The following is a 26,977-nucleotide window of genomic DNA, read 5'->3' as shown; positions in this document are numbered from 1 at the left end:
GAGCCACCAGAGGAACACTTTAGAGGGTTAGGCCCATCATATGTGTATGGGAATCCAAGGATTCCCTAGCTAGGGCCCCTGATGATGAGGTGGTATGATATTGACCAAGTGGGCCATGGCAGGCTAGTTTTTGAAAAAGAACAACCATCTCCATCATTAAAAATAAAGGGGATGAGGCTAATATAATTTTTTTTTCTAAAGATGTCTTGTGGTATGAACTTGTCATCTTTAATTTTGTATTTTCTTTCTCATTTTTGGCTGCTGTTAGTTTTCTCCCTCCCTTTTATGTATAAAATATGTTATCAATTATTTCTTATAAATAAAAAACATGAATATACTAAATGTATGAAAAATAAGTTAAAGCTTTTTATGGTAATTGTCCTGTTCTACAATGAATAAATCTAGATACTTTTAACTTGGAGGACTAGGTGAAAAAAATAGGAAGGGGAAATTTTTTATCCTTTTTTTTTTTTTTTTTTTTTTACAAATTCTGAGTAGTCACACATATTTTCATGGAAGTCTTTCATGAAGAATTAGGATTTCTTAGTTCTATTGAGTTGGGGGAGCTCAACATTAGTATTAGATGATTAGCTTTCTATGACTTATTCTGTCATTTAATTCTCCAGAAAACTATGCATTTAATCTTGGGTGGCCCTTATCTTTCTTTCAAATTATGAATAATGCATTTATCTTATTGTAAATTTAACCTTGCCATGTTCATAAGTATTTGAACTTACATATATAGTTAACACACAACATATTGTGTTCTATATTTCTCAGTTAACATCTAAAGTTATTTACTTTTATATTTTTGATATATGATTTAAGATTTGTCACTTCATCTAATATAAACATTAGGTGTACAGTGTTACTTTCACATATACTTGCTGCTGTGGTGAAATTATCACACTGTATAATTATAGTATAATTTTACTGTGGTTTTCTTTTTTAGTGATTTAATAATGGGTAATAAGATTATAAGATAACAGGGGTACAATTTCACACAGCTCCCACCACCAGAGTTCTGTATCCCATCCCCTCCATTGAAAGCTTCCCTATTCTTTATCCCTCTGGGAGTATGGACCCAGGATCATTATGGGGTGTAGAAGGTAGAAGGTCTGGCTTCTGTAATTGCTTTTCCGCTGAACATGGATATTGGCAGGCTCATCCATACTCCCAGCTTGTTTCTATCTTTTCCTAGTGGGGTAGGGCTCTTGAGAGATGAGGTTCCAGACATTGCTGAGGCCGTCTACCCAGGGAAGTCAGGATGGAGTTCTGGGAGCATCTACAACTTGGTAGGTGAAAGTCAGTAAGATATAAAGCAAGACAAAATGTATAGTAAACAGAAACCCAAAGGTAAGAATAGAACAAATAAAACTGAGGGTATTCATGTGGGAAGAAGTTAGAACATCTATTTCAGATATGTTCCCGGGGCCCATAACTTTACTAACTTTTGCCTAAGCCCGAGAGCTAACATGTTGGTGAACTAAAAGTATTGTCTGGGAAGATGGTGTGAGAGTTGGGAACAGGACTGAAAGCTGAATCAGGGTAGAGGGTAGCTCCCAAATATGAGAAAAGTGTTTAAATACCATTAACTGTAAACCTCATTGATCTGACTTAGGGCCCAGATTTATTTCTATTGAACACAATTTTACTGAGTTTTACTGTACTCTGCACTTGACCTGTACAACTTATTTACCACTTGTTGCGGGTTTATACCATCATCAATCTTATGGCCCAAGCATTCATTTCTCAAAACTTCTGTGTCATGATAGTGTCTGTAAGAGAAAGAAAATAGGGACTTCTATATGTGAGAAAGAGAGGCTGCAAAACATTATCTTACCCATTCAGTTCCAGTATTGTGGACCTCTAAGACTCTCATATAATTCTTTGTTGTAAATACTAGCTAAGAAACAATGACTCTTACATACAGCCTATGTTTGTAATTATAATGATAATAAATACACTGCATGTTATTGTAATGTAAAAATTTAACAAGCTAAAGTTTAGAAAGGAAGTTTTGAAGAAATAATTTCCAAATGTCTAAAATTCACTGCTCTAATTTTAATCTTCCTTATGTTGTCATGGGATATATTAGTAATTTATTCCTAAGATGAAACTTATAAATGTTAAAACAAAAAATATTCTTTAAGTTTTTAAAGTTGTTCTTTTCAAAAACTGTCCCTCCCATATAACTGACTGTTCTTCCTCTAGAAGTTCTGAATAATCAAAAATCTGTGTTAAGTCCTTAAAACTTTTATGCTAAAGAAACGAGGTTTATTTAACAAAAGCAAAACTATTCTCCCATTACTTTTGATCAATTTCTTTGTGGTCACTTTCATTAGACTGTTTAATTTGAACCACAATTAGATTCCATCCCTGTAGAAGATAAAGCAGATCCCCAGCTATTAATTAGAGTCTGGTTACAAGATTGATGTTATATCGTTCCACCAATGACCCAACTCAGCACAATAGTATGTTTCTGGCTTGAGAAGCAAATATTGCAACTCTAACAATGAAAACCTGAGATTCTTTCTGAAGTATGTGGACAGGAAGTCATGGAATGCCTCAGATGTATTTACAGAGTACCTTGCTCCCTGGAACTCCAGAAGGAACCATACTGTCTGTACCAGGACAACACAGTCTATCCACAAATGCTTTTCTTGCACAGAAATGTGAATTCTTATATGTAATTAATAAGTTTATTAAAATTGGAATTATGTCTAAATTGTGCTTGGTATTAAAGTATTCTTGGCTGTGGAAATACCTTAGCAGTAGAGTACTAGGCTTGTCTACATGAGGCCCCAGATTCAATCACCAGAGCCCCACATGTCAGAACTGAGTGAGACTCCAGTATCTCTCTTATTTATTTATTTTTTTATTATCTAATTATTTATTGGGTGGAGACAGCCAGAAACTGAGAGGGAAGGGGTGATAGGGTGAGAGACAGGCACATGCAGCACTGCTTCACCACTTGTAAAGCTTTCCTCCCTGCAGGTGGGGACTAGGGCTTGAACCTGGGTCCGTGTGCATTGTAACATGAGCTCTCAACCAGGTGTGCCAATATCTGGCCTTCAGTCTCTCATACACACACACACACACACACACACACACACACACACATTCTTAAAAAGTATTCAAAATCATCTTGCTATTTCATTAAAGTGAAGAAAGCATTTAGAAGTGCTCAGATCCCCAGACACCCTGTGCCTTATATGTCTCAGTGGCCACACCATCAAGAGCTCAAAAGAGAGAAGGTTTCTGGCTCTAACAGCGAGGGAATCTCATCAGTACCAGCAATGCTCTGCCCACTCTTGAGATCCACTGCACTTCTGCCTATAAGAAAGAATCCCAAAGGAACTTACCATTTTGATATGGTCATAATAAAATCTCACCCAAAACAAAAAGATAAGACAGACAGGAAATGTATTAGTTTTAGCTTCAATAAAAACCATTATTTGTTAATGAGACAGAGGAAACCAGAGCATCACTCTGACACAGGTGAGGTTGGGGATCAAATTCAGGACCTCATGCTTGAGAGTCCATTGCTTCCTATACTCTCCCACCTACCAGGCCACTCTCTCCTTCTTTTGTGTTCACTTTATTAACTAATATAGTTTCACATCTATAGAATTATATATGTATACCACTTACCATACCCAACACCAAAATTCTAGTGCCATAATACCTGTTGTAACACTCTTAGGTATCTCTAAACTTCCCTTTCCTGTGATAACTACTCTGACTTTCATACAGTACAAAAGTCAGTCTGTTTACTGTTTATTTTGTGAGTTTGTTTTAATTACCTATATTCCACATACAGGAGAAAGAATAGTTCAGGGGATTGTCTTTTACTTATTTCACTTACCCTAACCACGCCCATTTCATCAGGCAAGGAGTTGTTATAAAAAAAAAATCACATGTGAAAAAATATGTATTTAGCAAATTATTTGCTTAAAAGGGGGGAAAGTTACTTATTTCATTTTTTTTTTTTTGAGATGTGATTTCTTTTTTTTTTTTTTTTTGTCTCCAGGTTTATTGCTGGGACTCAGTGCCTGCACTACGAATCCATTGGTCCTGGAGGCTATTTTTTCCCTTTTGTTGCCCTTGTTGTTTATTGTTGTCATTATTATTGTTGTTGGATAGGACAGAGAGAAATCGAGAGAGGAGGGAAAGACAGGGGGGAGAGAATGATAGACACCAGCAACCCTGCTTCACTGCCTGTGAAGCGACCCCTCTGCAGGTGAGGAGCCGGGGGCTCAAACTGGGATCATTATACCAATCCTTGCATTTTGTGCCATGTGCGCTTAGCCTGTTGTGCTACTACTCATCCCCCTTTTACTTCATTTTTGTTAGTGTGAGACAAAGCAGATCAGAGCATGCTCAGTTCTGACACATGTAATGATGGGAATCAAACATCTTCAAGAACATCAGCAATTCCCCAGGATTGGGAAATTCAGAATTAGATTAGAGGCAAATTTAATAACTGTTTGGGTGATGCTGGTAAATAAAAAAAAATACAGACCTTAAAATCACCTACTTACTGAACATTTAATAATATTTGCAGGTAGCATGATATCATACATAGAAAACCCTTAAGTTTCTACTAAAAACGATTGCAAGAAATAAGGCATTAATGCAGAGTGAAAGGCTATCAAATCAATATAAAAAAATCTGGTCGGTGGGGGGAAGGCGTGCAGTGGTGTACCCAGTTAAGCAAGTGGACATAGCACTAAGTGCAAGGAACCACACAAGAATCTGGGTTCGAGCCCCTCCAACCCACCCACTTGCAGGAGGGACAACTTCACAAGCACTGAAGCAGGTCTGCAAGTGTCTTTCTCCCTCTCTATTTCCCTCCTGTCTCAATTTCTCTCTGTCCTATCCAATAAAATGGAAAAATGACCACTGGGAACAGTGGATTCCTAGTGTCGGCACTGAGCTCCAGTGATAACCCTGGAGGAAAAAAAAAAAAAACCAAAAACCTGATGCAGTTCCACATTCAAACAATTAAAAGAGAAAGAAGTCAAGATAACAAGCCCATTTTTAATCACATAAAGATGAATTAAATAACTAAGAATAAACTTAATGAGATAAAATAGTTGTACACAGAAAGCTATTACTATTAAAATAAGTTGAAGAGACAAAGAAATAGATAGGTTATGCTCAAAAAATTGTTTAAAATGACCCTCCTGCCCTAATTCAGGTTCAGTGCATTATATAAATTACAACAGCTTTCTCTAAGGAAAATAGAATAAATGTTACTATATTTGTTTAAATCCACAAAGGATCCCAAATTGCTACAGCAGACCTGAAAGAAGAAAAAAGAAAAAAGAAAAAGCAATATTGGAGGCATCATCACTCATATTTAAAGACCATAACATGGAGAAAGTCTCTTCAATAAATAGTGGTGGGGGAAAAGAATGAAATTGGAACACTATCTTATACCAGCTACACAAATTAACTCAATATGGATTAAAGCCATAAAATATTCCAGAGAACAATTTAGGGAAAATACTCCACAGTGTTAGATTATGCGATGCCTTTGCAAACTTGACTTCAAAGGCAAGAGGAACAAAAGCAAAAGCCAACAGATGGGTCTGCACCAAGATGGACAGCTTCTGCATGGTGAAAGAAACTCAGTAAAATGAAAGGACATACTGCTGGAGGGGAGAAAACATTCGTATGCAACATATCTGGCAAAAGGTTAATACCCAAGACATATAAAGAATTCACAAAACAGAACAGTGAGAAAACAATTTCATATAGCATGTGAAGAAAAGATGAACAGACACTTCACCAGAGAAGACCTACAGAAGACTAACAGGGATTTGAAAACATGTTCATTATCAGTTATTTTCAGGGATATTGCTAATCCTGAAGGTGAAATACCACTTCATGTCTGCAGTGATAGCCTATGTCAACAGAGCAAAAAGCAAGAGCTGCTGTGGATATAGAGAAAATAATCCTATATGCTGTTGGAAAGAACAAAAATTGGTTCAGCATCTATGGCAAATGTTTTGATACTTCTCAAAAAATTAGATACAGGCATGCAATAGTATCCAGCAATTCCATTCTTGATTATCTATTTGAAGAACACAAAAGCACAAATTCAACACATGCATATCCGTGTTCACTGTAGTGATATTAAAAATAGCCACAATATAGAAACAATGATGGTACCCAATAACAGGTAAGTGGATAAAGAAATTTAGGCAATATACAAATGGAATACTACTCAGTTATAAGAACAGAGACATCTTGCCTTTTGCAGAAGCATGGATGGAATTGGAATAGGGAGGCCATGTTAAGTGAAATAAGTCAGAAACAGAAAGTTGAATATGGGATGATCTCACTTCCGGCATAAAGAAATAAAAAAAAAAAAAACAGAAAAGGGAGTTGGGCGGTAGTGCAGCAAGTTAAGAGCAGGCGACACAAAGCACAAGGACTGGAGTAAGGATCCCGGTTCGAACCCCCCCCCCCCCGGGCTCCCCACCTGCAGTGAGGTTACTTCATAAGCAGTGAAGTAGGTTTGCAGGTGTCTCTTTCTCTCCCCCTCTCTGTTTTCCCCTCCTCTCTCCATTTATCTCTGTCCTGTCCAACAACGATGACAATAATAGTAACTACAACAATAAAACAACAAGGGCAACAAGAGAAAATAAATAAATATAAAAAAAAAAAACAGAAAAAAGGGCCAGGTGGTGGCGCACCTGGTTGAGTGCACATGTTACAGTGTGCAAAAAGAAAAAAAAAGTATTATATTCAATAGCAGTGGGTGATCCTAATAAATTATTATTTTAGCAATATCATTATTAATAAAGAAAGACTAACAGAAAATGGTGCCTTTTCCCAGTTTGTACTGCAGTTTGGTACTAGCTGTTTGTAAATTACACAATGGATTTCTTAAATGAAAACACACTAGAAGTTGGTGAAGTAAAATCTTTTTTATCTCTTCAATTTTTAAGAACTAAAAAAAAGCCATTCCTTACTGTGAATCTCATCTCTTTGTCTACAAAATATGATTAATGACACTAATCTGGGGACAATTTATGGCAAAGTTGCAAGAGACAGAGTAGAATCTGAAATGTAATTTTTGCCCCTTATCAAGGAGACCTTGTTTAATAAAAGGTGCATTATTCAAGAGCTGAGTATTCACAGTGCTTAAAGTTATGGGAGCAGAAGGTATGCAGTAGAAAGTTAGAATTCACTGTATGGAGACTTCCTTTTTAAAAATTGATACTTTGGAGTGTAGGAGAACTCAACTAGATCATGTGTTGCAAAAATCATCTTCACTGTTTTCCCCTACTGTATTTATAAATGGTTGGGCTAGTTCTGTTTTGGGGTTCCAGTATATTTTTAATGAAGCTGAAACAATGACCATGCTGAGAAAGTTTTGTTTCCATGTTTGGTAGCCCTAATTTCAGTTCTCATCATTTTTCAAAGGTACCATCTCAGCTTATCAAAAAGTCAAAACTGAGCAAAGAAAGATAATTTCAGCCCGTTTCCTATTCATTACTGATAGTTATTCTGAAGAAAGGACATAGGAAATAAACTTGAACTGTAAGCAAAGAAAATCAAGTAATCTTTTGTTTATTTTGGTTTGGCTTTTCCATGCTGTCTTTGTTTCTTTTCATATATTGTTATTAATGATTTAATAATGATTGACGAGATTGTGGTACAAGAGGGGTACAACTTCATACAATTCCTACTACCAGAGTTCCATGTCCCCTCCCCTCCCTTGGAAGTTGTCCTATTCTTTATCTCTCTCTGGGAATATGAACCAAAGATCTTTATGGGGTTCAGACGGTGGGAGGTCTAGTTTCTGTAATTGCTTCTCTGCTGGAAATGGGCATTGACAGGTCAATCCATACCCCCAGCCTGTTTCTGTTTCCCTACTGGGACAGGTCTGTGGGGATGCAGGGTTCTAGGACTCATTGGTGAGGTCGTCTGCCCAAGGAAGTCAGGTTGGTGTCATGGTAGCATCTGCAACTGAAACTCAAGTAATCTTACTAATTAGTTAAAAGGTGTCGGTGTCTAGTTTTAGAACATTGCTAACTTTCCAACAAGATTCTTCCTTTATATTTATTTTCTCAGTAGCATCTGAAAGAGAATCTTGACTAACTTTCCCCTTCCCAACTCTTATACACAAGAAATAGACTTATTCTCACCAACTTAAAACTCACAGAATAAGCCTTTCTGATTATCCTTGACACACCTCAGAATAGTTCTACCATATACTTTATGTTTTAAAATCTTAGTAGTGTGACAGTAACAATTATAGTAGCAAACATGTAGTAAACCCCTCTGATGATAGGGATTGAGCTTTGCTTTCCAGTAAATGTTGATCAATAGCTGCTGAAAAATATAAATTTATGAAAACAAAAATAACCTATTAAGAGCACTGAAGTTGTCATGATAGAGAATTTTTATAGGAGGGACAATCATAAGGAAAAAAATTGGGTTTGTTCACACAATGTATGATGGCACAGGAGGAATGAGTCCCAGTTAGAAGCATTTGCTTTTCTGATTTTTCTTTTGTAAAATTTGATTTTCTTTCTTTTTTTTTAAGAGGTACCCATTTGCACCAAATTGGTTCAAGTTATTCTTTGTTTGCGAAAGCAGGCACAGAAGGGAACACACTGACCACCAGGCAACTTTCTCCCATGGTCTAGACTCTGTCTTACTGAAATATTAGATGTAAGTGAAAAGGCCTTGACTGCAGTGACTTATTTCCTGTCTCAGAGAGCAATTCAGAAATGGAGAAAAAGGAGAGGATATGTGCAACTCTCTTATTATATGTTGATAGTAAATTCTCAGAAGAAAATATCAAGAGTTGAAAAGAGATGATCATCTTAGGAATCTTTTAAAATCTAAAGTAACTGCAACATGAGACCAGAGAGAGAGTTCACTGCATAGGACACATACCTTACTCAGGCATCACATGGGAGGTGTCACAGCCCCGGGGTGGAGACTCTAATATTGTAGTGGTGGTGGATGGAGTTCCACCTTCTGCTTCATCCACGATGCCTTCTTATAGTGACTTCACAGGTTGACAAGGGTAAAAATTCTCTGAGATCTCTTTTATAAGGGCACTAACTTCATCTTTTCTATAATTGAATAATGTTTAATTGTAAATATATGCAACATATTTTCCCATTCAGTGCTTGATAGAAATTTATATCAACTATAGAAATATAGGTCTATACATTTTTGGAACAACTAACAGTTGAGATAAAAGAAATGACCCTTTTATAGCGGTGGCTTACTGTAATTCTTTTAAGCAATTAAAATCAAAGCTAGATCATTTGAAAGAACATGTTTTTAAAAGAAGGGAAATGGAAGACGCATTTAATTCTGTGAGTGGCTGTAAGTCTGGCAAATCCCCTTTCCAACCAAATGACCCATCTCTACCTTCATTGTTACCACAGAAAGGAAACAGAAAGACTCTCCTGATTTGAGCTGCATCACTGCTTATCTGCTGATGAGACAACTGGCTCCTTCCTAATTTATCACTGTAAGGTTAGCCTTAGTGTAAATAACTGGTCTGCAAAACACTGAAACAATTATAAATAGTCTGACCAGCATGCAGAAGTGCCTGGGTAAGCAGCAGCACGGGTCAGTCCTCCATTCATCACCATTTGCTTTGAAGGAGCAGCGTTCATTTCATTTACCACTTGAACTCTTTCTACTATTTTTTTCCCATGGAAGGTTGTCTCATCAGCAGTGTTCATCTTACATTGCATTTTTTGAAGACTTTTAAGAAGCTCCTAACAAGCGTATATTACTATACTCATTTTACAAAATATCCAGCCCCTTAAGATAGAAGTTCCTGTTCTGGTAGCCCCATTTTAAATAATAATAATAATAAATCATTAGGATAAATTATAAGGAAGGATTTTTTTTCTCACTTAAATAGCTTTGTCTGCTGTGTGTATGTGTGTGTGTCAAAAATGACACAATTAAACTGAATGGACTAGGGGCTTGGGCAGTGGCACACCTGGTAGAGCACACATATTACTATGCTCAAGGACCTGGGTTCAAGCATCTAGAGCCCACCTACAGCAGGGAAGCTTCAAGAGTGGCAATGCAATACTGCAAGGTTCTCTCCCTACCTCCCTGTTACCCTCTTAATTTCTTTCTCTTTTTATTTTTTAAATCTTTATTGATTTATTGGATAGAGACAGCCAGAAATGGAGAGGGATGAGGGAGGGAGAGAGGTAGAGAAACAGAGAGACACCTGCAACACTGCTTCACCACTCGCAAAGCTTTCTCCCACAGGTGTGGACCCAGGTCCTTGCACATTGTAACATGTGTACTTAACCAGGTGCACCACTGTCTGGCCCTACCTTCTCAATTCCTCTCTGTCCTAAAACCTACAAGTAAATAAAATGAGTGAATTAATGGGATGCTAGTTACTGTCCAGTGTAATCTGAAAGAAGTAACTTCTACTCACAGTGGAGCAAGGCTTTTTTAGGTAAATCAGAGGACTATTAAGTCAATGTGTGAGTCACAGGAGCCAGTTTCCCTCTTGGGAACTCCCCCCACCCTCCTCTTTACCCCCAAAATTTACACACTCTGCTCCACCCTCCAAGCACTCTGCCCCAGTGCTCTGGGAGTCACACAGCTCTGCCTTGGTTCTAGGTGGTTTCCTGTTTTCTCTTTCTCTGGATCTAGATTCTTTCCTCTCTCTTCTGCACCTCTCTCCCTTAACTTATGTTGCTCATGGTGGTTATGCAATGATGAGAAAGTTAGAAATGCCAAGACTAAGGTGTTTGATCCTGCGCTGCCTGGCACTACTTCCTGAAAGGTGGGCTGCACACTTTTGGAAGTGCTGCAATAGTGGATGTAAATGGACCTGTTCAGTTGGAAAATTAATTGGTCAAAAATGGGCCGGGTCAGCCACCTGTTCATCAGTCATTTTTCCCTAATAATTGCGTGAAGACTTCATTGCAACTGGAACGAGTTGGGTGATTACTTTCTGGCCTGAATCTAATTAGCAGTGTTGAAAATATTGCACCTCTTGAGCTTTCCATGGGAACCCTTTCAACTGAAATCACACCCTTTCCCTTAATGTGACTATGAACTCTGGTGGCAATGCTTATGTGGGATTGAGGGCATTTGTTATCTGTAGGAAAAAGAAGGGGACATGCAGGAAAAAAAAAAAAAAAGGTGGGGATTTGTACTGACTTGAATAGGCTAATGGACTAATTAAACCAAACCAGGGCAGTTGAGAAAAAATTAACTTCGTAAAACACAGGTTTAATGTGTTTTAAAGGGAGAGCTGTATAGTATTTGAAAGAGTCTTTGACTGGAGTGCTTCTGCACTAGCTCAAGCAATTATAAAGTAAGAATCATAAGATTTGAGGCCTGAAAATGTACACATTAAGGAGTCATGGATAGAGGTGGATGTGATTGAGATGTGACTCATGAGAACAATAAAATCTAGAAATGACATGAAAACACAAGAATCATTCTTTTCATCTTACAGTGTAATAAGAAATGAGGTAACTGTGAGCTCAAACAACAGTTCATATCTTAGATACTGCTAATGCCAGTCTTCATGCTTTCAATAGTTTAGGAAACCATTCTGAATTATGTCCTGAGAATGGAGACCACTGATTTTGAGGAATTGTCATGCCACACATCAGCTATAGGAAGACAGAGAAAAGGTAGAGTGTTTTATATAACTACTACAATAGGCAGGTTTGAAATTGAATTCAAGCACAAAAGACAAAGGAGAAAAATGCATTTCTCAGTAAGTTCTCTCAACCACATTCACATTATGATGGAGAATTAGAAGTACATATTCCATTTGTCTGATTAGTTGAATAGACTGTAGTCATAACACCCTGAACATGCCCAATCTTGTAATTAGTTGGATAATTGCCCTGCTATCAATAGATCTTACTATGTTGGGTAGATTTCAGAATGGAATTTTGTGCACCTACCCTCAGGTTTTGCTAAGGAATCTAAGAAGTAGAGAGTGTTACCTAAGAAGTTAAAAAGAGTCAATCCAGTTGGATAGGTGCACATAATTCCATTCTGAAATATACTTTCTCAGTTCCAAAATGTGATAGAAAGATTCACAATGGAATGTATAAGTGCTGTATGCTTACCCAACCCCAAGAGGAGAGCATCTTGCTGGGTGGATCTATATCCTACACCATGGGTAAGTGGGGAAGATATTTCCTGGTCTTTGATTCTCAGTTAGTATGTAAATAATGCGTATGTTCCCCTAGAAAACCTAGAGGGTTGGAGTAAGTGATAAGTGAGATATAGGACCTTCCAGGATGGAAGCCTAGACAGAATCTAGGGTAGCCTAATGAAAGAGATCAAAGGTGTATTTAAATTGAAGAAGATAGGACATACCCATGGATTCAGTGACAATTATGATTGATTGATAGAAGACTCAGTATAGTTAATTGTCAATACTCTCTGATTCGGTATAGAGATTTTTTTATGATTTATTATTGAATAGAGACATAGAAAAGTTGAGTGGGGGAGAGGAGATAGAGAGGGGAAGGAAGAAAGAGATACCTGCAGAGCTGCTTACAACTAGTGAAATTTTCCCCTGGAGGTGTAACCAGGGGCTTGAACCTGGGCCCTTATACACTGTAATGTGTACACTTAACCAGCTGTACCACCAGAAATCTAGAGATTCTTACTACTCAGTTGTGGTTAAGACCCCAACAAGCTCCTTTGGAGATTAAAAGGTGATTCTACATATATAGATACCTTTAAGTATTTCTTTTTTAAAAAAAGTTTATATTAATTTCATATGAGTTTCATAAGATAGGGAGAGAGAGAGAGTAGAGAGAGAGAAAAAAATACCACTTTGTATTACATATAATCCTAGGAGTCCATTCACAATTGAAGTAATCACCATGTCATGACATATCCTCTTACAATGGCTGTTTGCTTATGTGATAAAAAACACCTGAAATCTATTTTCCTTGAAAACTCTCAGCATGCAATACAGACTTTTGAACTCTAGCTGCCATTCTGTGCATTGGAGCTCCAACTTATCCCCCTACATCACCACAACTCCGCACCCTTGGTCCAACATCTCTTAAACCACTTTTTCCTCTGCCCTGTTTATCACCTTTTTCACTCACTGCTTCTCTCCAATTGACTTATTTGCATTTCACATGAAAGTAAAATTATACAATATTTTTCCTTATGTATTAGGTTTATTTCACTTAACATAAATTTGTATAGATTCATAAATGTCACAAATGACAGAAATTCCCTCTTAAAATCTTTTATATCTATTTTAAAGGTTTCTTTTTTATTTTGTTGTGCAGTAAATTAATGGATTACAGTGATTACAGTTGTTAGTACATTTTTTAATGGTTTACAGTAAATACAATTGTTGGCACTTGTGTGAAATTTCTCAGTTTTCTGCAAAACAACCCCCTCCCCAAAGCCTAGGTCCTCCTCCACCATCAGTCACCAGGTTCTGTCTGCTCTTCCTCATAGAGTCCTTTACTTTGTTGCAATGCACCAGGGCCAATCCAAGTTCTGCTTTGCATTTCCTCTTTTTGTTCTTGTTTCTCGACTTCTGTCCATGAATGAGATCACCCCCTATTCATCTCCATTTGGCTTATTTTACTTAACGTGATTCCTTCAAGTTCCATCCAAGATAAAATGAAGAAGTTGAATTCATCATTCTTACTAACTGAGTGGTATTCCATTGTGTATACATACTACAACTTTCTCAGCCACTTACCTCTTTTGGGCACTTATGTTGTTTCTAGGTTTTGGCTATTACAAATTATGCTGCTATGAATGTTGGTATACACAGGTCTTTTGGGATGGGTGTGTTTGAATCCTTAGGATATATATCTAGGAGAGGGATTGCTAGGTCGTTAGTGTAGCTTTATTTTTAGCCTTGTGAGAGTTCTCCAGACTGTTTTCCTCAGGAGTTGGACTTATTGAGATTCCACTTAACATTCCACCAGCAGAGCCAGGAGAATTCCTTTGTCCCCACACCTCTCCAGCATTTGTTGTTATTATCATTTCTAATGTGTAACATTCTCACAGGAGTGAAGTGACATTCCACTGTTGTCTTTATTTGCATTTCTCTAACAACAACTTGGAACATTTTTTCATATGCCTGTTGGCCTTTTGGGTCTCTGGTGAATATTCTACTCATATCTTCTCCTCATTTTTGGATGGGGTCATTTGTTTTTTGGTTTTTTTCCTGGGTTTGGTGAACTCTATGTATTTTTGGTTATTATCCTCTTGTCTGGTGTATGACATGTAAAGATCTTTTCCGGTTCTGTAATGAGTCTCTTTGGGTGGTGGATTCTATGCTATGCAGATGCTTTTCAATTTTATATAGCCCCATTGGTTTATTTTTGTTTCAGTCTTCATTGCAATTGAGTCTGTATCATTGAAGATATATATATAATTTAGATGGAAAAGAGTTCTGCCAATGTTTTCCTCCAAGTATTTGATAATTCCTAGCTTAATAGGCAAGTCCTTGATCAATTTAGAATTTTCTTTTGTGTTTGGTGAAATATAGTGGTTTGGTTTCACTCTTTTGCATGTTTCAACCCAATTTTTCAGCACCATTTGTTGAACAGGCTCTCCTTATTCCATTTAATAGGTTGGGCCCCTTTGTCAAAAATTAAATGCCCATAGGTGTAGGGGTTTATTTCTTCACTCTCAATTCTATTCCACTGGTCAGTGTGTCTATTTTTGTTCCAGTACCAGGCAGTTTTAATTACAGTGGCTCTATAATATAGTTTGAGATCTGGAACTTTAAGACAAAAAAAAGTGATCACTATTTTAACTTCATTGATTTGTTGGCTTTCTCTATACCAAGTATCTCAACCTGCATAATTTGGATCTTGCATAGGACCAACTGTCACTCACATCAGAAGGGCATTTGGTCACCTTTTCTACCCTAGTCTCTGAGAAACACACTAGGCTGCTATAGTCAAGGGCACTGCAGTATCCTTGAAGTGCATGCTCCTTAACTAGCTCCACTCTACTTGTTACTTAACTGCCTTTTCAGGAAAGAGACAAAACCAAGTTATATAATTTATTATTCCTTTCAAAGGTCAGCATCTGGCCTTTTCAGTATTACCATAATCATTTTCCTTCTTTGAGTAGAATACATCCTTCATGGGAAGAGAGCACACTTAAGCCTGTAAAATCTCAGTCTGGAGAAAAAATATCAAAGAAAAGACCAAGTAGAAACTAATAAAATGAACACTTGTGCAATAAAACACTGGAAGCATATCATTAGTGTTGCAAATTCTTGGAAGAGTAATTATTCCCAAGATGTTCAGGTACTGGTACATCTTGCTTGCAAGGGACTGACATAATACAATAAGGAAATAAAGCTGTCAGCCCTCAAATGTTTGGGGTTATAAAGGCTTGGACACTAGATTAAACAAGCTGTACAAGTGCAAGAAAATTTGGACATTGTGGCTGCTTAAGGTGTGTATGAGGATTGAAATGCAAAACATAAGTGACCTTGGACTGCGTTATTGGGTGAAAAGTATTAAAATATTTTTCTCAGGTCCTGCCATAAATTTGCTTTTTCAAAGTGGAAAAGATCCAGTGATTGAGTGATTTATGTATTAGACTCATGCTCTCTATAACTACTTATTTATATTTATTTTTATTTTATTTTATTTATATTTATATATATTAGCCACTTTTTCCTATGATCCTGCCTCCCCTTCCTAAGTCACACCTACACCTATTGCTACTTCCAAATGCCTTTTCCCTTTTTTCTGCTTCTCTCTCTGGGCCCTGATGGAATTGGAGCCCTCTGGCCATCTTCCCCTGACTTTTCTCCCCCTCTTGGATATGGACCAAAATTCTTTATGGGGTGCAGAAGGTGGAAGGTCTGACTTCTATAGTTGCTTCTCCACTGGACATAGACAATGGCAGATCAGTCAATACTCCCAACCCAGCAGGTCTTTTTTAAACAGTTATGACATTAATCTCATTGTATGAGACCACTACTATTGAAATCACTCACCTATAAAATCAACCTTGGGCATGAGGAAATTAATATTAAATTAATATTGAGCTGATCTAATGGGATGATATTATAGTGGACCATATGGACCATATGGCATAATCTCACTTAAATTTCATTGTACTAGACTAACCTTTGGGGAATAAAACTCAGTTTTAAAAGTGATAGCGCAGCGGGTTAAATACAGGCGGTTCAAAGCGCAAGGACTGGTGTAAGGATCCGGTTTGAGACCCTGGCTCCCCACCTGCAGGGGAGTCGCTTCATAGGTGGTAAAGCAGGTCTACAGGTGTCTATCTTTCTCTCCCCGTCTCTGTCTTCCCCTCCTCTCTCCATTTCTCTCTGTCTTATCTAACAATGATGACATCAATAACAACAACAATAACTATAACAACAATAAAAAAAAACAAGGGCAACAAAAGGTGAAGTGAATCAATTTTTTAAAAAAACAGTCATAGCTTGGTCCTGCTGTTTTTTCATTTCCATATCATTTTCTAAAACTACAAAGTAGGAAAGAGATTTCTAATTGGTCCATTAATATTTACTGATTGAAAAGGGTGCATGTCTTATGGGGGAGGCAGATTTTTTTTCAAAAGTTGTATATACATGGATCAAATGTTTTTATAAAGTGTCCTCATTGTCCCAAGAGTACATATACCTGGGAGGTAGAAAGGGCTAGAAGAGACATGATGCCCTGTGTTGGAAGGAGATGGACTTGGCTAGTGCACAAAGGTATGTTAGCATGTATATTTGGGGAGGTGTGAAATAGCATCCCTGAAACAGATATAATACCACACAACCACATTTCCTCAACAAAAAAAATTGCTTTCTGTATTAGTTGGGACTAGAACAGGATTAGTCTAGTTGAAAATTCAGAGAACTGGAGCCAGGTGGTGGTGCACCTGGTTAAGTGCACACAGTACTGTGCTCAAGAAACTGGGTTCAAGCCACTGGTCCCCATCTGCAGGGGGAAATTTGTAAGAGTGTTTAAGCAGGGTGGCAAGTGTCTCTCTTTCTCATTCCCTCTATATTCCCCTCCCCTCTCAATTTCTGTCTTTAATTATAAATAGATCTAAATAAAATAGCTTTACCTTCAAAACAAGAAAGAAAATCATAGAACCAAATTGCAGTTCAGTTGTGGTATCTTGTGTTTATAAACAATATTATTTTTTGAACACAAGATGGCTTTCCCTTTAGATACATCATCCTTATTGGTTTGTTTTAATGAATATTTTAACTAGAGATCAATATCTGCACATGGTCTTTCTTACTCTTTATATAACACTCTCACATCTGTCATCCATGAATGGTCTATCTATCATTAGAATGTTGATAGTAATATGTGTATGTATATATATATAGTAGAGATTTAATAATGACAGCAAGATTGTGGGATAAGAGGGGTACAATTCCATACAGTCCCCACCACCAGAGTTCCACATTCCATCCCCTCCACTGGAAGATTCACTATTCTTTATCTCTCTGAGAATATGGACCAAAGATGCAGTGCAGAAGGTGTGAAGCCTGGCTTCTGTAATTACTTCTTTGCTGGACATGGGTGTTGACAGGTCAATCCGTACCCCCAACCTGTCTCTATCTTTCCCCAGTGGGGTAGGGACCTGGGGAGGTGGGGTTCTAGGACTCATTGATGAGGCTGGCTGCCCAGGGAAGTCAGGTTGATGTCATGGTAGCATCTGTAACATGGTGGCTGAAAAGAATTAAGATATAAAGCAGAAGAAAATGTTTAACAATAAGTAACCTAAAGGTAAGAATATAGCAGATGAAATTTGGGGTCTTTATGTTGGAAGAAGCTAGGAAGTCTATTTTAGATTTATTCCAAAAAGCCCATGACTTTACTAATTTTTACCTGAACCCTACAGCTAACATGCAGGTAGACTAAAAACTATTGTCTAGGGAGATGGTGTCAGAGTTGAAAATAGGGCTAGAAAGCTGGATCAAAGCAGAAAGTAAGTCCCAAATATGGGAAAATTATATAAATACCATTAGCTATAAACCCTATTGATCTGACCTAGGGCCCATGTCTACTCATATTTAGCACAGGAGCATGTGAAACCTCTGCATCCCTGTCGGTCTGAACTTGTATTCCATGGTCACAGCTAGGAACATTCTAGGCTGCACTCATTTCAGGACCAGTCTTCCTTGAGTGGCAGAGTATGTTGACCCAGCCTCCCTTAGGAGAGTGGGGCAGTTTCTACTATTGATCTATGTTGAACTCAATGTCCTCTAGAGGCCCACAAAAGGGCTTATGATATTGTTCCTGATAGAGATGACCAGTGATAGTGAAGAGAGAGATCTGTTAGAGGTCTAGGCCCATCATATCTATGGGAATCCCAGGATATTATTTTCACTGTAGTGGAGGGAACCAAGACTTTCAGAATAAGTTGCCCCAGACCACGTTTGTCAATACAGCAAGACTAGAACCCAAGTCTAGATCAAGTGGTTTCCGAGTCCTAGATCTTTCTAGTATACCAATCTGTGATAGTGGCTAGAATTAATTCTGTATAAGAAAGGTGGTGATTTCAAGTATAAGCAAAATTTGTCCAAAAAATAATTGACCACTAGTTGTCTACTACATGGTAAAGGACACTCCATTTGATGACAGTTAGATGACAGCAGCAAGATCAGCTGCTAAGGGAACAGATGATGGATTCTACTTTGGATGTGTGGACTATTTAAAAAGAGATGTTCAGAGGACCTAGTGCTGAAACACTTGATTGAGTGCACACATTACAGTGCACAGGACCTGGGTTCAACCCCCCAGCCCCCACCTGCAATGGGGAAGCTTCATGAACAGTGAAACCATGCTATGGTTGTCTCTCTTTCCCTGTCTCCCCATTCGCTCTCAAATTCAGTCTATTCAAAATTATTTAATTAATTAAAAATAAATATATAAGAAAAAATGTTCACTTGACATTGCTATAAGATCTAGAGCACTAGAAAGTAATCTAAGTTGGGGGCTAGGTGGTGGTGCACCTGGTTGACCGTACATGTTACAGTGCACAAGGACCCAGGTTCAAGTCCTCCATCCCCACCTGAAGGGGGAAAGCTTCACAAGTGGTGAAGCAGTGTTGCAGGTGTCTCTCTGTCTCTCTCCCTGTCTATCACCCCTTCCCTCTCAATTTCTGGCTGTGTCTATCCAATAAATAAATAAAGATTTTAAAAAATTTAAAAAACATTTTTAAAAAAGAAAGAAATCTAAGTTGGCGAAACAGATTTTGAAAACCTTGGCTAGAGATGGTAATTAACCTCTGGAATCAAAGAGACCCCTTTGACTAAAGAAATAGCTATAATATGAATTATGTTATGGGTAGTATTCAAATAAAGTCAGTCCTGCTTATATTTATTTAATAACTGTTTCATTATATAGTACAAAAAAAAAAAAAAAAGAAAGGAACATTGTATTCTTAAAGTACCACCCTGTGGACAACAACAACAAAATTTTTGTAGGTTGCTCCTTACAACATAGTGATAAAACATGACATTTAGACTTAAGCACTTTCAAGGGTCCCTTGGGCTATGTTCAGGGTACAGAACAGCTGTATGTGTAATTAAATAAACCTAATTTAAATAAATTAGGTTAATCAGAAAAATCACTCAAAGTTCACATCTATATAAGTCATTTTATGCAGAAAGTTGCCAGTCCTATTTGATCACACTACATGTTCTGGAAGATGCTGGGCTCTGGGACAAGGTATACTTTGTAAAGTAGTAAAAATGGAAAGTTCTTTCCACAGATTACATGTTGAAAGTATAATTGCTCTTGTATTTCACACAGATGAACTGCAAGAGAATGTTTACAATATAATTGCCATAGAAAGTAGCAAGAAAAGCAGTGAAGTGAAGAAAAAATCTACTTTTAGTTTCTTTTACAACATGCTCTTTTCTTATCATTTTATTGAGGGGTTAATGGGTTTACAGTACAGCTGTTGACACATAAGCACAACACACATATACACACATACATACACACTCACAACTCAGAAATGATATTGTTCATTATTTTGGTGGAAGTTAACTGCACACACTTCCACATCGGTATTTAGATGAAAATCTATATTTAAGATATTAGTCAGTTCTAATTTTTCCTGAACTTCATAACGGGATGTTGATTTGGCAGCACTGAGAATTTTTGGAGTAAAAATGAGCATATAACTAACTAGCTTTAATGTTCCTGACTGCTGGAATGTTACAATATAATCATCAATAGCTATGACATTGTTTTCATAAAAATAAAAACTAAAACCCTGAGGACTGTCTTCTGAGAACCAAGGTAAATTAAAGTTTGACCTTGGAAGAATAAACTTGTTATTAATAGTTTGTGGCACTATTATCAGATTACAATGTATATTTCCACACCACACCCACCACCAAAATTGGGTATCCCCACCCTCCCACCCCCCAAAGGTAACCACAGTAGTTTTCACAAGTCTTACAGTTTGCTTATTTCTGTTTTATTTGGGTTGTTGTTGGTTTTTTTTTTCCTAAGTTCATTTTAATCAGATCACTATATTCTACATATGAATGAGACCGTCTGCTAGTTGTCTTTTTATCTCTTTACTTATTTAGCTAAGCATAATCACCCCCAGTTCCATACATTTTGTCCCAAAGAACACAGTGTCATCTTTTCTGTCAGCAAATAATATTCTACGCGACATATATCCCATAACTTGTTTAGCCTGTCATCTGACAGTGGACATTTAGGCTGCTTCCACTCTTTGGCAATAGCCAAATAATGCAGCTGTGATCATAGGGGTGCATATATTTCTTCTAATTAGTATTTGAGTGTCCACTGGATAAATGTCTAAAAGTGTTATTACTGGATCACAATGTACTTCTGTTTTTATTTGTTTGAGGACTCTTCCAGAGGGGCCTATACCCATTTGCATTGCCACCAGCAGTGTAGCAGAGTTCCCTTTTCTCCACAACCTCTCCACCTATCTTTCCTGGTTTGCTGATATAAGCCATTCTGTCAGGCGTGAGATAGTATATACTTTCAGTGTAGTTTTAATTAGCATTTCTCTAATGATAAATGAAGTAGAGCATTTCTTCATATGTGTGTGGGCCATGTGTATTTCTTCTTTTAAAAAAACGTCTGTTTAGTTCTTTGCCCCATTTTTATTGGATTATTTTTGCTTCTTTTGTAGATCTGAACCAATTCTGTATGTTTGATATCTGTTACTTATCTTATGTGTGGTGTACGAATATCTTCTTCCATTAACTGGGTTTCCTATTATCCTTGTGTAGTTTGCTTTTGAAATGTAGAAATTTTTTAGTTTCATATAATCCCATGTATTTACTTCTATTTTCATTTCCCATGCCTAAGGCGTTGAGTTTCCAAATATATCCTTGATGTGAAAGTCCTGCGAAGTTTCACTGACATTTTCTTCTATAAATTTTAAAGTCTCTGGTCTAATATCTAGGTATTCAATCTGTTTTGATTTGACCTTGGTGTATGTATTAGGTGATGGTCTAGTTTCACTTTTCTATATGTGCTATCCAATTTTTCCAGCACCATCTTTTGAAGATAACTTCTTTACCCCATTGATTGGTGTTTGACCCTTAGTCATATAATAGGGAGTTGTATATGTGTGGACTTATTTCTGGGCTTTTGATTCTGCTCCATTGATCCATTTGTCTACTTCTATTCCAGTGCCATGCTGTCTTGATTACTATTACTTCATAGTGTAAACTAAAGTTGGAGAGCATGATACCTTCATAATTTTCCTTTTGTTCTCAGAATTGTTTTAGTAATTTGTGGCCTTTTGTGGCTCCACACAAATTTTTGGACAGGGTGTTCAACTTGCTTTAAAAATGCCATTTGAATTTCAATAGGGATTGCATTGAAATTGTAGATTGCTTTTGGTAGAATGACCATTTTAAAAATGTTTGTTCTTCCAATCCAAGAACAAGAAATGTTCTTTCACTTCTGTGTCTCATGCTCTATTTCTTTTAGCACTGTCTTATTGTTTTCATTGTAAAGATCCTTCACTTCCTTCGTGAGATTCACCCCAAGGTATTTTATCTTTTTTGGCCTCAATTATAAATGGGATTGAGTCTTTTATTTCCTTTTCCTCTGACTCCTTGTTTGTATACAGAAATGAAGTTTGACCTTTTTAAATATTGTCTTTCTTGACACTTACTTTCCTGGATACTTGTTTTCAGGTTTTAGGAATGAAATACATTGATCCTGTTTTTAAGAGATCAGTCATGAGGTAAACAGAGGGCCTGTGTTTCATGATGGAACCTGCTGATAGTTTTTTAGAGAGGTCCAACATGCACAGATTGAAATCTGTTAAAGGAGCCAAGGATTCAGGCATTACAGGGAAACTGCCCACTCTGTCACCATTTCTGAAATGAAAATAACTGTGATTTAAAATTCATTTGAGCCCAAGCTAAAGAAATCTAATATCTAGCCAACCCATAATAAACAGATTTTTCCCCCTGGCCTCACATAAAACTAATCACCTAATTTTGTCTCATTTCTTTTTAAATGGGATTTGAGCAAGTGTTTAAGTAATGTACTCTTATCTGAAGATGGAGAGATTTTTTTTTTTTTAGGTTTCTTAACTCAATCTTATACTAGAACCAATGGCCAGGGGAAAAGTTAAGGAAAAGCAGAGCTTTCAGAAAAAATTTCTAAACAATTGAGTGGGCTAATATCTACTCTGGGTGTGATTTCACAATGATCATGCACAAAGGAAATATTGTGAACTACATCTTTGTTAGTCATATAAAGTGACGTGGGCATAAAAGAAATACAACAATTACCTAAGATATATTAATCATAATCACTTTTTCCTCAATGCAATTCATCTAGACTGAGCTCTAGAAAGAAAAAAAAATTAGAAGGGGTTTATCAAATTTACTAAAGAACTATATTCTAGTATGTCAGAAAGCTAGATGTTTCATTTGTTTTGTGTTGAATAGATTCTATACATATGAATTTTACTCAGCACTTGATTTGTATAAAGTAAAATGTTTTAGAAGACTCTGGATTACTTGGTTAGTTTTTGCCTTTTAAAAATCAGAGCTTAAAGCATAGGAGTTATTTTGGTTACTCACTTGTCAAATTATTCTCAATGTGAACAAAAATCCACATCTTTTTTTTTCCCCTTAAACATCTCCCCAACACTCTTCTAATTCTGTTAGCTGTGATTTGCTTACAAAACTGGGAAGCAAAAAATATCATTGATCTTCATCCCTTGTTTTCAGAGCTAATGCTACTTCCCCAGTGATGTTTAGGGCAAGTACTCCTAGTCAAATGTACTTATAGAACCAAACTGCTTACTATTGACTGAAAAAAAAAAACAGCAGTAATGATTTAAGTCCCAGTTGAAGGTAGTTAAGCCCATACTTTATTGGACCCTTCAGCTTAGTGTTCATTCCTTGGTTTGCATGTCATACAGTCTTGTGCCTGTTATATATCTCCCTAGGAATTGAATTGGTTCAACATATCTGGTAGATACCATAGTCTATCTTTTAGGAAATTTCATGACAATCTTATTGATTATGTACAAATTGCTTATACATCATGAAGAAACCAATAGACTTCGAAGTTCATATTTGAAGTTTTTTAAACAGTGTAATCAATGTGCCTGTTCTAACTATGATCATTTATATCTAAGATATGTGTAAGGTGAATGTAATAATCACAACACTATGGAAGCAGACATCACCTAAGCCGTGTGTGTTCCTTCCTTTTAGTAAATGTCAAGGAATTTTACAACATATATATATTAATGAAAGAAATTGTCTTAATTACATTTAATTGATAAGCACATATTTCCTTTTGCTTCCTAGAAAGCAAATTCTTTTTATGTGTGCTGGAAAATCAAACCCTAGTTCTCACCAATATGAAGCATGACCTCTATTACTGAATTACACACCACACCTGAGTAGATTTTTAATTGATTTTATGTCCCAGAAGGTAGAGCACAGGATTTGCAAGCATGAGGTCCTGAGTTCAATTCCATGTATAGCATATGCTGGACTGATGTTCTGATTCTCTTTCTCTCTCCTTCGAATAAATAAATAAATACATACACCTTCTTAAAGATTAAATTGTTGGAGCTGGGAGATTGCTTACTTGGTAAAGCACACCTGTTACCAAGGATCCCAAAGATTACCTATTACCAAGGACCCAGGTTCAAGCCTCTAGTCCCCATGTGCACAGGTTAGCTTCACAAGCAGTGGAGCAGTGCTGCAGGTGTTTCTCCTTCTCTCTTCTTATCTCTCTCTGTCACTCACCCTCTATCAAAATATGGCGACTGTAAACTCTGGAGTCATACAGGCACCAATCCCAGTGATAACTCTTGCTGCAAATAAATAAATAAAGTAAACTGGTATGATTCCATTTAACACTAAGATATGTTTAAAATGAGGTGCCCCATCAACTAATAGTTTAGTGACTAATTCCTATCAACACAATATTAGAATCCATGGTTCTATCTGTGTTAGAGATATTTTTTATTCACTCTTGTTGACTAGAGAGTTAAATTTTAAGTAGTTTTAGGAAAGATAGAGGATTACTTGCTTCCTCAAACTCTGTTCCCTTCATATGTGTCACATGTTTAAGTTGAGTTCTTGGACATCAAGTTTCCCTTCACCCCTCTGACTACACCTCTCTTTTTTCTGATGTCAACCTGAACATTATCTTGGAGAGGTCATTTATTTATTTTTTCTTTTTTTCTTTTTGCCACCAAGGTTATTGCTGGGACATGGTTTCAGTACTATGAATCCACTGCTCCCAGCGGCTACTTTTTCTGTTTTTATTTGACGGGACAGAGAGAAATTGAGAGGGGAGGGGAGACAGAAAGGGAGAGAGGAAGAAAGACATCTGCAGATCTGCTTCACCACTTGTGAATCCACCCTCCTGCAGGTGAAGAACAGAGACTCCACCCCAGGTCCCTGAGCATGGTAGTATGTGCACTTAACTAGGTATGCCAACACCCAGCCCCTGGGGTCAGTTCTTCACTCTATCTGGATGCTCATAGAATTTCAGTTTGTACAATATTCACTACATGACTACATGTAAATTTTGTTTTACTTTTTGCTACTTAATACTTCTGACTCATGACTGATTTTTTTCCCAGTCTAGGAAGTTTACTATTCAGTTTGTACATGATAATCTCTTCTGCTTTCTCTACATTGATCTCCAAGCAAGTGTATGAGTTGTGTGCTGCTGTAGTCATCTCTCTAGAGCCATGAGACCTAGTCAAGGATCACACAGATTGACTAGATTGCCTATTCTAGGCTGTGAGCCTAGTGTGTTTTGGAAAGATTTTTCTTGATTTCACTAGTTCCTAGTCCTGGTTAGTCTGGGGAGGAGCAGGGTCCTGTATGGTCCTGGTGCCAAAGACTTCTCATATCAAAGCCCACTGCAGAGATGGGGTAGCAGGCTCTTATTCTGAACTCTTGCCAAGAGCACCCTTTTCCACATGGTAAGAAGAGTTGAGAAGAGGTGTTGTGTGTGTGTGTGTGTGTGTGTGTGTGTGTGTGTGTGTGTGTGTGTGTGTTAAATTTTGTCATTTCTCCAGTGGAATAGAATTGAGAGCCAAGAAGTGAGCCCCCACACCTATCGACATCTAATCTTTGACAAAGGGGCTCATTCTATAAATGGGGAAAGCAGAGTCTCTTCAACAAATGGTGTTGGAAACAATGGGTTGAAACATGCAGAAGAATGAAACTGAACCACTGTATTTCACCAAATACAAAAGTAAATTCCAAGTGGATCAAGGACTTGGATTTTAGACCAGAAACTATCAGATACTTAGAAGAAAATATTGGCAGAACTCTTTTCCGCATAAATTTTAAAGACATCTTTAATGAAACGAATCCAATTACAAAGAAGACTAAGACTAGCATAAACCTATGGGACTACATCAAATTTAAAAGCTTCTTCACAGCAAAAGAAACCACTACCCAAAACAAGAGACCCCTCACAGAATGGGAGAAGATCTTTATATGCCATATATCAGACAAAAGTTAACCAACATATATAAAAAGCTTGCCAAATTCAACAAAAAGACAATAAATAACTCCATCCAAAAATGGAGGGAGGACATGGACAGAATATTCACCACAGAAGAGATCCAAAAGGTCAAGAAACACATGAAAAAATGCTCCAAGTCTCTGATTGTCAGAGAAATGCAAATAAAGACAACAACAAGTTACCACTTCACTCCTGTGAGAATGTCATACATCAGAAAAGGTAACAGCAGCAAATGCTGGAGAGGGTGTGGGGTCAAAGGAACCCTCCTACACTGCTGGTGGCAATGTCAATTGGTCCAGCCTCTGTGGAGAACAGTCTGGAGGATTCTCAGAAGGCTAGAAATGGACCTACCCTATGATCCTGCAATTCCTTTCCTGGGGATAGATCCTAAAGAACCCAACAGATCCATCCAAAAAGATCTGTGTACACATATGTTCTTGGCAGCACAATTTGTAATAGCCAAAACCTGGAAGCAACCCAGGTGTCCAACAACAGATGAGTGGCTGAACAAGCTGTAGTATATATGCACAGTGGAATACTACTCAGCTGTAAAAAAATGGTGACTTCACCGTTTTCAGCCGATCTTGGATGGACCTTGAAAAAATCATGTTGAATGAAATAAGTCAGAAACAGAAGGATGAATATGGGATGATCTCACTCTCAGGCAGAAGTTGAAAAACAAGATCAGAAGAAGAAGAAAAAAAAAAAAAAACACAAGTAGAACCTGAAATGGAATTGGCGTATCGCACCAAAGTAAAAGACTGGGGTGGGGGTGGGTGGGTGGGGAGAATACAGGTCCAAGAAGGACTCAGAAGACCTAGTGGGGGTTGTATTGTTATATGGGAAACTGGGGAATGTTATGCATGTACAAACTATTGTACTTACTGTTGAATGTAAAACATTAATTCCCCAATAATAAAATTTTTTTTAATTTTGTCATTTCTGCAGAACTGAAATTCTGAAGTCTCATA

This window comes from Erinaceus europaeus, chromosome 6, assembly GCF_950295315.1.
Source record: "Erinaceus europaeus chromosome 6, mEriEur2.1, whole genome shotgun sequence".
NCBI lineage: Eukaryota > Metazoa > Chordata > Mammalia > Eulipotyphla > Erinaceidae > Erinaceus > Erinaceus europaeus.
Note: the sequence above shows the minus strand (reverse complement) of the source record.